Source organism: Kogia breviceps, chromosome 19 (assembly GCF_026419965.1).
Source record: "Kogia breviceps isolate mKogBre1 chromosome 19, mKogBre1 haplotype 1, whole genome shotgun sequence".
Classification (NCBI taxonomy): domain Eukaryota; kingdom Metazoa; phylum Chordata; class Mammalia; order Artiodactyla; family Physeteridae; genus Kogia; species Kogia breviceps.
Window position 1 is genome coordinate 42,214,182 of NC_081328.1, and position 13,296 is coordinate 42,227,477.

General features: G+C 39.5%; 1 pseudogene; it reads left to right on the forward strand.

The window, feature by feature from the left end:
• The first annotated feature begins 5,564 nt into the window (after window positions 1-5,564).
• LOC131746971 (protein farnesyltransferase/geranylgeranyltransferase type-1 subunit alpha-like) lies at window positions 5,565-7,082 on the forward strand (annotated as a pseudogene).
• The last annotated feature ends 6,214 nt before the right edge of the window (window positions 7,083-13,296 follow it).

A 13,296-nucleotide genomic window follows, 5' to 3' on the forward strand; every position in this document is an offset into this window, starting at 1 on the left:
AAACATGTTTCTGGGAGAGGTCACAATTAAATAACACTGGTTGCTTTCAGGGAGGGGAACCAAGCAGCTGGAAGATGAGGTGAGAGGGGCATTTTTCTCTCTTCAAACTTTTGAACCAGGTCAAACTATCACTTATCAAAAAATAAATTAAACATTTTAAACATCTTCTTTATTTTATTTTACACAATGCACTGCCAGGCACAGAAGCCTAAATAAATAACTGTTGGCTAAAATATTTCTCGAAAATTTAAAATGGGGCTTCCCTGGTGGCGCAGTGGTTGAGAATCCTCCTGCCGATGCAGGGGACACGGGTTCGTGCCCCAGTCCGGGAGGATCCCACATGCCGCGGAGCGGCTGGGCCCGTGAGCCATGGCCGCTGGGCCTGCGCGTCCGGAGCCTGCGCTCCGCAACGGGAGAGGCCACAGCAGTGAGAGGCCCGCGTACCGCGAAATAAATAAATAAATAAAGTCAGAAAAATAGAGATCAATAGCCACTATAGTCTGCCCTGGGAGGTGTTGTAGACACAGGTCAGATTTTCAGGGAAGTCCAGTTAGAGTCAGGGCAAAAACTGAAGAAAGGAACTACTAGTTCAAGGAACAGGGACCATGTAGAGCAGAACTAATCTAAGAGACTTGTTGGAGTTTGCAAGAAGATGTAGTTTTCTAGAAGCTGAACAGGGCAGTGTCAGACTAGGGGATCTTGTCTCAACTGTGCTGGACGCAGGTTTGCTCTTTATGCACCTTCCTAATAAAGGTAATGGATGCCTCTGACACTGCAGTTGCCTTTTACTTTGGTGTCCTGGATGACCATGACTTTTATTCCCACTCATGTCTGGTTCTAGGTTAACTCTCTAGATGAACAAAAAGCTGACTGACCAATTAACCTAATTATTTATCAATTCACCAAAATCTTTTTTTAAATGAAGTATAATTGACATGTAACATTTATATTAGTCGTAACATAATATTACAAATCTATCCATTTTATAAAATTAATAAATTAAAATGTAATAATTTTATAAATTAAAGGTATATTTATAAACATATTATTTATAAATAATAAAAATATTTCTATTAATAACATACATTTTAAGGCAATTCCTGTTTTGCTGAAGCTGCTAAATGTTCAAAGCATTTTGAAACAGAAACATTTTTAGGGGAATTCCCCAGCGATCCAGTGGTTGGGACGCCGCGCTTTCACTGCCGAGTGCGAGGGTTCAATCCCTGATCAGGGAACTAAGATCTTGCAAGGCGCGAGGTGCAGCGAAAAAAAAAAAAAAAATTTTTTTTTAAATATATTATAATTTTTTGTCTCCTCAGGGTTATTCTCTTCTTTTTTAAACATTTATTTGAAATATAATACATGTACAGAAAAGAATTATATGTACAGTTTAACAGATAGTGATAAAGCAAACACCTGTATAACCAACACCCATTATTAGCATCATGAAAGGCCCTTTGACTCTTCTGGATCACAGTACACTCCCCTCTTGTAGGGTTACGACTCTCATGACTTTTGTAGTAAATACTTTTCTTGCTTTTCTTTATACTTCCACCAACTGTGCATGTATCCCTAAACATAGTTTAGTTTTGTCTTTTAAAATTGTTATATAAAAAGAATTATATATGATATATGTATTATTTTAACATTGTATCTTGAAATAAAGACTTACAGAAAAGTTGCAAAAATGATACAAAGAATTCCCATCCATTCTTCTTTGAGACTCCTCAAATGTTAACATTTTACAAAGTTTGTTATAATTTTCTTTCTCTCTCTCTCCACACGCACACAGATTTTTTTTTCAGAACTGTTGGAGAATAAATTGCAGATATAATGTCCCTTTACCCATAAATACTTGTTTTTCCTAAAAATAAGGCTATTATCTTCTATCATAGCGCAGTTACCAAAATCGAGAAATTAATATTGACACTACTATTTAATCTGTTGACCTTATTTGAATTTTGCCAGTTGTCTCACTAATGTGCTTTATAGGAAAAGAACATTAAAAAAAATAACTTCTGGTCCAGGATCCAATCCAGCATCACACATTGCATTTTCTTGTCAATTTAGTCTCCTTTAATCTGGAAGAGTTCTTTAGTCTATCTTTGTCTTTCATAATCTTGACACTTTTGAAGATTACAGGTTACTTACTATGTACAATGTCCCTCAGCTTGAATTTGTCTGGTATTTCCTCATAATTAGATTCAGGTTATGCATTTTTGGCAGGAATATCATATCCAGAAGAGATGCTGTATACTTCTCCATGCATCCTATCAGGAAGCACACGGTATCTACTCGTCCTGTCACTGATGTTAATTTTGATCACGTGGTTAAGGTGGCATCTGCCAAGGTTCCCCACTCTAAAGTTATTAATTGTAGGGAATTCTCTGGCAGTCCAGTGGTTAGGACTCCTTGCTCTCACTGCCGAGGGCCCAGGTTCAATCTCTGGTCAGGGAACTAACATCCCACAAGCTGTGCAGTGCAGCCAAAAAAAAAAAAGTTGTTAATTGTGAGGCAAAAATAAATGTGTCTTGTGGGAAGGGACTTTGAGACTATGTACATATCCTGTTTCTCATCGAACTTCTGCCTATTAGTTTTAGCATTCAGTGATCATTCTGGCCCCAAACAATTATTACTCTGGTGGTTGCCAAGTAGCGATACGTATTGTTTCGTTTCTTACTTTTTTATTTGTAAAATTCGTCTATATTTTTGTGTCTAATTCTAGTTTATATACCATTCCATCGTTTGAATTATGTCATCATTTATTTATAATTTTATTGGTGATAGACATTTGGGGTGTTTATACTTTTAAGTAATTTAAAAAAAATCTGTAATGAACATTTTGTACATAGATCCTGGTGCATATAATAACACACCTATCTAGGGCCACTATCGTTGCCACTAGCCACATGTAGCTATTGAGCACTTTAAGTGTGGTTAGTCCAAATTGAAATGTGGCATAAGTGTAAAATACATAACACATTTCAGGACTTTCCTGGCGGTCCAGTGGTTAAGACTCTGCACTTCCAGTGCAGGGGGCGCAGGTTTGATCCCTGGTCGGGGAAAAAAGGTCCCACATGCCATGTGGCGTGGCCAAGAAACAAGCAAACAAACAAGAAACCCATACCACATTTCAAAGACTTAGTATGAAAATAAAGTAAAATATTTTATTCATGTTTATGCTCATTACATGTTCGTATGATATTTTGGATTTTGGGGTTAAATAAAATATACAAAACCCCCTTACAGGGATGAATAAGACTTGCTTCATCCAAGGACACTCCCTTTCTGAGCCAGCCTGCATCCAATGACTGGTCAACACAGGGCTGTGAAGTCCTGTCTCCTTGCCCCAACTCAGGACCACTCTAAAGGTCCACCCACTACAATGTTTATAAATATTTGTAATATCTATTCCTTCCCCTGAAAGTGAACTTGTTTTGAGTTTTTTCCACCTCATTTTGTCAAATTGTAAACATGTTCGTTAAAAATATCATAAGCATAATTATGTAAAACTTATTTTTGAATATATTTTTCAGAAAAGTTTCTAAAAGGTGGAAAATACGTTTTTACCTGGAAATTGAGTAAACAAGGTGTTTGTGTTCCTAAGAAAGCCTATGGAATTACTCATAGGATCTATGCTAAGACTCATGGCTACTGAAACTCCACAGCTCCCCTAGTGAATGTTTTAGTACAAATGCCTGGCCTTCTGAGAGTTTTCCAGCATTGAGCAAAGCATCAGGCTCCCATGGGAGGGTGTCAAGTTGAGTTTTCTGCAGAAAACTGCAACATCCATACCAGATTGTTAGGTGACTCCAACCTTCTCGTGCAGATTGGAGGAAGAAAAGTTTGCTAGCAGAGGCCACAGACATACAGTACTGGACAACTATACTCTTCAAGGGACTGTACTGTAAGATTAAAAATGTTTTCTTTATTTTTTGTTTGTTTTATGTGTTATTTGTGTGAAAAGTATTATAAGCCTATTACAGTACAGTACTATATAGCCGATTGTGTTACTTGGGTCCCTAGGCTAACTTCGCTGGACTTAACAAACAAATTGGACTTACGAATGTGCTCTTGGAATGGAACTCATTCCTATGTAGGGGACTTACTGTATTGGCTAGGAGTCTGCAGTGGCTAAGATAGTGAGGGACTGGATCTTCAGATAAGATTGTGTGTCCCTTTCATCCATGCCCTTCTTTATTTTTTTGCTCCCTGCTTAACTTGCTGAAGGAAAAAGGATGTCAATTTGCATTAAACAAGTGTGGTGCTTTCAGTAACTTCTCTTGTTTTGCCTACCTTTCGACATTGTGAACCCAAGGGTCTCAGGTTTAACCTTGAGTTAATACTCCTAAAATATCTAGCTTCAGAACTGCCCAGTCAGCTGAGGCCTTCACTGATACTTCATCATAGCTCAACGTCTCCCTCTGCTCTACCTGCTTCCTTTCCTTCTCTTCCGTAGATGTTCATCCCAAGAACATTCCCTAATAAAAGCTTTGTACATTAATTTTTGTTTCAGAGTCTCCTTCCTGGGGACCTCAGCCTGCGACACTTTACTTCAACCATTTCTCGGGAAGCCCCACCAAAGTGAGGGCATAAATGAAGAAGAGGAAGGCACTGGATACAGGAAACAGGAGAACCCTCATAAAGGAAGGGCAAAGGGAATCTCTAGGATGATGGTAAAGAGAAAGCTAAGGATGCAACTAACAGAAGTCAACCAGTCCGGATAGAAGCAGTTCTGAAAGCTACAGAAGATACTTCAAGATGATGAAATCGATAGTATAACTGATACAGTTGAACATGTTGAGAGGAGATTTAGACAATGGTAAAGAGTTTGGAGTTGAATTAATTATAAGTATTTAAAAGTTAGCAACGAGAAACAAGGCAAATAATCTAGGGAAAACAAAAAAATTGTACAGGGAAGGAAATCACAGTGTTATATTGGCTCAGTTGTGAACAGGGTTTAAAAAGTGATGAAATCGGGGCTTCCCTGGTGGCGCAGTGGTTGAGAATCCGCCTGCCGATGCAGGGGACTCTGGTTCGTGCCCCGGTCCGGGAGGATCCCACATGCTGCGGAGTGGCTGGTCCCGTGAGCCATGGCCGCTGAACCTGCGCGTCCAGAGCCTGTGCTCCGCAACGGGAGAGGCCACAACAGTGAGAGGCCCGCGTACCGCAAAAAAAAAAAAAAAAAAAAAAAAAAAAAAAAGTGATGAAATTGTAATCCTTGAATATTGCTCTAGTCATAATTATAATTATATAGAAGGCAGACTAGGAAGATTATTTATGTAGGGAGAAGCGACGTAGGAAATATAAATCTTCATTCTCCTCAGTGGCAGATAACTCCTAAAATTGAAAAATCAAACATTGCATTTGGAGAGTACAGATAAATACTAAGAGAATCTGGTAAAGGAGATGAAAGTGATTCCCTCTGGTGAAGAGACTGCTCTTTTTTTACAAGTGTGAAAACCTTTTTCACTATTCAAACTATAGGAATGTCCGTCTTTGATAAGAATAAATGGAATAGGGGCGGGGCGCCCGCCGCCTCCTTCGCGGCGGGCCGAGGAGACATGGCGGCCGCCGACGGCGTCCGGGCAGCTGCGCAGGGCGGGGAGCCTGGTCAGCCCGACACGCAGCCGCCCCAGCCGCCGCAAGAAGAGGCGCCGGCGTCCCCTATGGACGAGGGGTTCCTGAGCCTGGGCTCGCCCACCTATGTCCGGTACAGGGACAGGGCAGAATGGGCTGATATAGATCCAGTGCTGCAGAATGATGGCCCCAATGCAGCGGTCAAGATCATTTATAGTGAAAAATTTCAGGATGTTTATGATTACTTCCGGGCTGTCCTGCAGCGTGACGAGAGATGTGAACGGGCTTTTAAACTAACCAGAGATGCTATCGAGTTAAATTCAGCCAATTACACAGTGTGGTATTTTCGGAGAGTTCTCTTAAAGTCACTTCAAAAGGATCTACATGAGGAAATGAACTACATCCCAGCAATAATTGAGGAACAGCCCCCAAAACTATCAAGTTTGGCAGCAAAGGTGAGTGCTCGTGGAATGGCTGAGAGACCCATCTCAGGAGCTTGAGTTTATTGCTGATATTCTTAATCAGGATGCAAAGAATTATCACACTTGGCAACATCGACAATGGGTTATTCAGGACTTTAACTTTGGGGATAATGAGCTGCAGTATGTAGACCAACTTCTCAAAGAGGATGTGAGAAATAACTGTCTGGAACCAAAGATAGTTTGTAATTTCTAACACCACGGGCTACAATGATCGTGCTGTATTGAAGAGAGAAGTCCAGTACACTCTGGAAACGATCAAACTAGTACCACGTAATGAAAGTGCATGGAACTATTCGAAAGGGATTTTGCAGGATCGTGGTCTTTCCAAGTATCCCAACCTGTTAAATCAATTACTTGATTTACAACCAAGTCACAGTTCCCCCAATTGCCTTTCTCGTGGACATCTATGAAGACATGCTAGAAAACCAATACGACAACAAGGAGGACATTCTTTTTTTTTTTTTTTTTTTAACATCTTTATTGGAGTATAACTGTTTTACAATAGTGTGTTAGTTTCTCCTTTACAACAAAGTGAATCAGTTATACATCAAGGAAGACATTCTTTTTTTTTTTTTTTTTTTTTTTTGCGGTATGCGGGCCTCTCACTGCTGTGGCCTCTCCCGTTGCAGAGCACAGGCTCCGGACGCGCAGGCCCAGCGGCCATGGCTCACGGGCTTAGTTGCTCCGCGGCATGTGGGATCTTCCCGGACCAGGGCACGAACCCGTGTCTCCTGCATCGGCAGGCGGATTCCCAACCACTGCGCCACCAGGGAAGCCCAAGGAAGACATTCTTAATAAAGCATTAGAGTTATGTGAAATCCTAGCTAAAGAAAAGGACACTATAAGAAAGGTATATTGGAGATATATTGGAAGATCCCTTCAAAGCAAACACAGCACAGAAAGTGACCCATCTACAAATGTACAGCAATAACACCATCTAGAAGAACTTGATGGGATGCTTTTATTTTTCTAAGAGACTCTAATGCAGGAGTTAAAAACCAGAGCAATCATTCCCTTTGCCTGTGGTGTAAAACGCACATTACACAGGTACTGCTTCTTAACATGAACTCAGTGTGATGCTCCTTGGGTGCTGCAGCTATTCAGACTAGTTCTAAGTAATTTGATTCTTGTTAAGTAGAGTAATTCAGGGGAGGGAGGAGAAACAGGAAGTTCCCAAAGGAACCTTTGTAGCCTTTCAACATATACTGTAACCCCTTAGCATCAACTCCCCCTAAACGGTGTATGTCAAGATTTGCAGCATTAATGTTTGCAGGTAACGCATATGTAAAGGATATGAGTCACTTACATTTTGGTTCAGAAAGCAGGGAATACAGTTAGAGCTATGCAATTAGAGCTGCTCTGCCACACTCACAGTATCTTGCTATCACTGTAACCAACTAATGCCAAAAGAATGGTTTTGTAATAAAATTATGGCTGTATCCTTAAAAAAAAAAAAAAGGAATACAATGGACTACTACGCAGCCATAAAAAAGAACGAAATAATACCATTTGCAGCAACATGGATGCAACTAGAGATTCTCATACTAAGTGAAGTAAGTCAGAAAGAGGAAGACAACTACCACATGATATCACTTATATGTGGAATCTAAAATATGTCACAAGTGAACCTATCTAAGAAACAGAAAGAGACTCACAGACATAGAGAACAGGCTTGTGGTTACCAAGAGGGAGGGATGGACCCGGAGTTTGAAGTTAGTAGATGCAAACTATTACATGTAGAATGGATAAACAGCAAGGTCCTACTGTATAGCACAGGGAACTACATTCAATATCCTGGGATAAACCATAATGAAAAAGAATATAAGAAAGAATGTATATATGTGTATAACTGAGTCACTGCTGTGCAGCAGAAATTAACACATTGTAACTATACTTCAATAAAAAATAAATTTAAAAAGTAAAACTACATTCTTTAAAAAGGGAAACCTCATACCTATCTTAGGAGGGTTTATACCACATATGCAGGAGAGTTGGAATCTAAAAAATCTAGCAATGTCATTTACCACAGTTACAGAGTAAAGAACAAAGACTACATGGTCAAAAAAACTTATTTGGAAATAATTTCAAACTTTCAAGAGTTGCAAAACTAAAAATAATACAGAGAATACTCTACGCAGATTCACCTCTTGTTATTATTTACCTTATTTGCTCTCCTCTTTATATGTATGTATGTGTATATATATATAATATATGTATACAAATATGTACATACACATATACCTATATATGCATATATGCATGTGTCTTTTTTTGTGTGTGGTTTTTTTTTTTTTTTTTTTTTTTTTTTTTTTGCGGTACGCGGGCCTCTCGCTGTTGTGGCCTCTCCCTTTGCGGGGCACAGGCTCCGGACGCGCAGGCTCAGCTGCCATGGCTCACGGGCCCAGCCGCTCCGCGGCATGTGGGATCTTCCCAGACCGGGGCACGAACCCGCGTCCCCTGCAGCGGCAGGTGGACTCTCAGCCACTGCGCCACCAGGGAAGCCCCTATGCATGTGTCTTTATATTTAACTATATATCTATGTATAGAATTATATATGTGAGACTTTTTCTGAAACTTTCATGAGTAAATTATAAATATCATGGTCCTTTACCACTTAAATACTTCAGTGGTTATTTTCTAAAAATAGGAATATTCTCTTACATAACAACAGCACATACATTTACAGTTCATAAATTTATAATACTTTAACCTACCATCCATATTCCAAATTAGTCAGCTGACTTAGTGATGTTCTTTATAGCCTTTTTTTCTCTCCAAGACAGGATCCAGTCTACAGTCAGGTATTCAATTGTCATGTCTTCAACCTCCTTTAATTTGGAATATTTCCACAGACAACTTTTATGACACTAACATTCTTGAAGAGTGTATTCCCCCACTCCGATGCTTTGTATTTTTTTAACATAGAATATTCTTTATTTTGTATTTGTTCAATGCTTCCTTTTTTTAAACTTAAGTTATGCATTCTCGGCTGGAATACTGTATAGCTGAGGTTGTGTCTCTCTCAGGATATCCCATCTGGAGGCACACTAGTCTGTCTTTCGTTAGTGATGTAATTTTGGCTATCCAGTAGAGGTGTTGTCTAATTTCTCCAATACTAATTCTTTTTTCTCCTTTGCAATTAATAAGATGTATATGGGGAGACAATTTAAAACCATGCAAATATAGTACTTCTCAACCAAATCTCCCCCTAGATTTAGCATTCATTGATGATTGTTGCCTGATTCAATCTTTACTGTATAATGGTTACAGAATGAGTCCGGCATTGCCTCTGCATCTGCAACCTTCAGCCATGGGTCTGACACTGCGAACCCAGTGGGTCCAGAAGGCAGAACATGGAGCCAAAGGGGATTATTCTCAAGCCTTAAGGCCTAATGAAATTTGCCCCATTAGGTTTTGGACTTACTTGGGACATATCACTCCTTTCTTTTTTCCTGTTTCTCCCTTTTGGAATGAGAATGTCAGTCCTATGCCTGTCTCAGTATCGTATCTTGAAACACATAACTTGTTTGGTTTCACAGGTTCACAGATAGAGAGGAATCTGCCTCAAGATGAATTGTACCTCGGGACTTCCCTGGAGGTCCAGTGGTTGAGATTTCGCCTTCCAATGCAGGGGGTGCGGATTCAGTCCCTGGTCGGGGAGCTGGGATCTCACATGCCTCACAGCTAAAAAGCCAAGGCATAGAACAGAAGCAATGTTGTAACAAATTCAATAGAGACTTTAAAAATGGTCCATATCAAAGAAAAAAAAAGTTTAAAAAAAAAGATGAATTGTACCTCAGGTCTCACTCATATCTGATTTAGATGATGTTTGGATGAGACTTTGGAGTTGATGCCAGAACCAGTTAAGACTTTTGGGCTGCTGGGATGGAATAAATGTATTTTGCAGGTGAGAAGGACATGAATTTTGGGGGGAAAGAGGGAGAATCCAGTGGACTGAATGTTTATGTCCTCTCAAAATTCATGTGTTAAAATACTAACTCCCAATGTGATGGTATTAAGAGGTGGGGCCTTAGGAAGTGATTAGGGCATGAGGGCAGAACCCTCATGAATGGAATTGGTTCACTTATAGAAGAGACCCTAGAGAGGTCCCTTTCCTCTTCTGCCATGTGAGGACATAGCTAGAAGACCACCATTTATGAACCAGGAAGTGGGCCTTCATCAGACACTGAATCTGCTAGCACCTTGATCTTGGACTCCACAGCCTCCAGAACTGTGAGAATGTTGTTTAAGCCACCCAGTCTGATATTTTTGTTACAGCAGATGGTATGCCCTACCTTTCCTCCTTTCTTTGCTCTTTATTTTACTAATTATTGATATGGGCTCATGAATTCCTATTTTTCTCCAATAGCATTATTATTGTACCTGATTTTGGGAGGATCAGATGTATCAAGTTTGGCCAGTCAAGTTGGCTCCTGTGTCCTTGTGACATGACTCCGACTCCAACTCCAACTGAGTATTGTCAAGTTTTGAATTTTTGCCCATCTGTTCGGTGAGAAATTGTATCTCTATGTAGTTTTTTTTTTTTTTAAATATTTATTTATTTTGGCTATGCCAGATCTTCGTTGTGGCATGCAGGCTTCTTAGTTGCGGCATGCAAACTCTTAGTTGCTGCATGCATGCAGGATCTAGTTCCCTCACCAGGGACTGAACCTGGGCCCCCTGCACTGGGAGCATGGAGTCTTACTCACTGGACCACCAGGGTAGTCTCTGTATCTCTATGTAGTTTTAATTTGCATGTATCTTACTGAGTGAATTTGAACGTTTCATGTTTAAGGGGCATTTTTTATATCTTTTCGTGAATTGTGTTGTTCGTGTCTTTCCCTCTCTCAAAATTAAAAAAAAATTCTTTTTACACATTAGGGGAATTATCCCTTTATCTGTGACATAAGGGCAAATATTTCTTCCCAGTTTGTCCTTTGTCTTTTTTTTGGTCATGCAAAATGTTTTTCATGTAGTCAAATTTATCAATGCTTTTTGTTGATTTTTTTTTTCCAATTTAAGGTGACATTTCACTTCCTCTTATGCTTTTAAAAGGATTTCTTTAGCTTTGCAGTTGTTTTGGGGAGAGTTTTTTTTATCAGCAAAAAGCCTTTAATTTACATTTGCTGGCTTTTTGCAATAGTTTTGTATGGACGGGGATCGCTTTGCTCTATTCCCAATCATTTCATGGGCAGGATTCCTAGTTTGAGAGCTCTTTTTTGCAGTTTCAGGATCTTACTGGTAGGGGTGGGAAGAATGATGTGATTTCTCTTTTCTGCCAGTCTTTTATTTCCCCTTTTTCCTTTCAATGCCTCTTTTTCATATCTTATTCTCCCGCAGAAACACTGCCTGTATGAGGCTGCCACTCCTGGTCCCAGACATTTTCAAACCTTTTCCTGAAGTGAGGGCTATAATCTACCAAGTCCCAACTGTGTTCGGTGTTTTACATTTGTTTCATTTTTTCCCCGAAGATTCTGGTCTTCCTGTAATAAGTCTTCTACTCCATTCTGCTCTGTCCATGGAGAGATTTAGCCTTTTTCCTCACTTTCTGTGACCACAGGCTAACGGTGATAGCAGGATCCCTACTGGAAAATTTCCCCTCTACTTACAGGTAATTTGAAGTTATAGTATTCTCTTAATAATGAAGGCATGGAACTTCCCTGGTGGCGCAGTGGTTGAGAGTCTGCCTGCCGATGCTCTGCGCGTCCGGAGCCTGTGCTCCGCAGCGGAAGAAGCCACAGCGGTGAGAGGCCCGCGTACGGCAAAAAAAGAAAGAAAGAAAAGAAAATGAAGGCATGAATCATGTACAGTTTTGTTCTACTTGATTTTATGGTTGTTTTGGGAAAGGGACAGATTTGTAATCAGGTTAATAAGTGCCATTGTTTTCCAGCCCTAGGAGTCTCAATATGCTTTTTTCTTATCAGACATACATTTCAGCACTCAGTCACGATGTACACCATTGAAAACTAGCGATGGAAAGGAGGTATCTTAATTATCAATGGTTATAAATGGTAGTTGAAGTGAGAGTTGTGTTGGAATTGGCAATGCGATTAACAAAGGGAACATATTGCACATTAGTGGTTTTAGATTATATCGAGTTGAAAGTTTGAGAAAATTAAGATGCATTTTCTTTAAGACTCAGAATAAAACAATGAGTGCTTGATATTATGGCTGCTACTGCTCCATATAATATTGGTGATCCCAGCCACAGCAATTAAAAAGAAATGAGGTATTTTACACAAGGATTAAAAAAGGAATTAATGTCAGGAATTCCCTGCTCAAATAGAAACCCTACAAATTCTTAGAATAAGAAAGTTCACTAAGTTTTTAGGATAAACTGACAAAAAGCATTACCCTCTCTACAGCAGTGCGGTAGCTGCTCTTGGCTGCTAAGCCAACAGCCATTCCCCCTTCTTTGCTAACAAAATCTCTGGGTCCAAACACAGATCACAATGTATCTAAACCAGTCATGGCAAACCCAGTCCCTTTTACCAGATTCTAAAATTTACCAAGTATCCCTTGCAGCTAAGGATGATTATTTGACCCAGTTCTGGCCAAAAATATGTAAGCAAATGTGTGCCAAGCTGTTCCTGGGAAAGATTTTCCTCTTTTTGCAAATGCTTTGGTTTCTCTAAGACTTAAGTTTCCTCTTGTATAAAACAGGTAATACATGCCTTACCTTATAAGGCTGTAAAGATGAAATGAGATTATTCTTATATCAAAGTGATCCATAAATCCTAAATAAAAGCAGATAAATGCTAGCATTTTTCAAGATATGCAAATGATTATGGGCACAGATTTATAGCATCGACTGGTATAAGGGCTGCAAACTGGCCTAAGTTTAAGGAGTGCTATTATATACAAAGAAATCCCTTTACCCAATCAAGTCTTTTCATTATTAGGAAACTAAGAACTGATGAATTTTTATTCTTGTGTAGCACCTTGCCCAGTGATGTATTAACACACAAAGTATTGAGAAAAATCTAACACCTCAGACTACATGTTATTTGGGGTGATCTGCAGATAGTTATGCCAATATAGTTGTAAGTTCTCGTTCAGGGGTTGCAGGATATAAAATGTCAGATTATATGTATAGTATATAGTATATGTGTATATATGTGTGTCTGTTTGTGATGTTTCTATAACATCACCTCCACCCTGATAATACCACTTGTATTTGAATTTTTAGTGCTTTAGTTTTACAAAGCACTTCCATGCTTTAACACATATGATC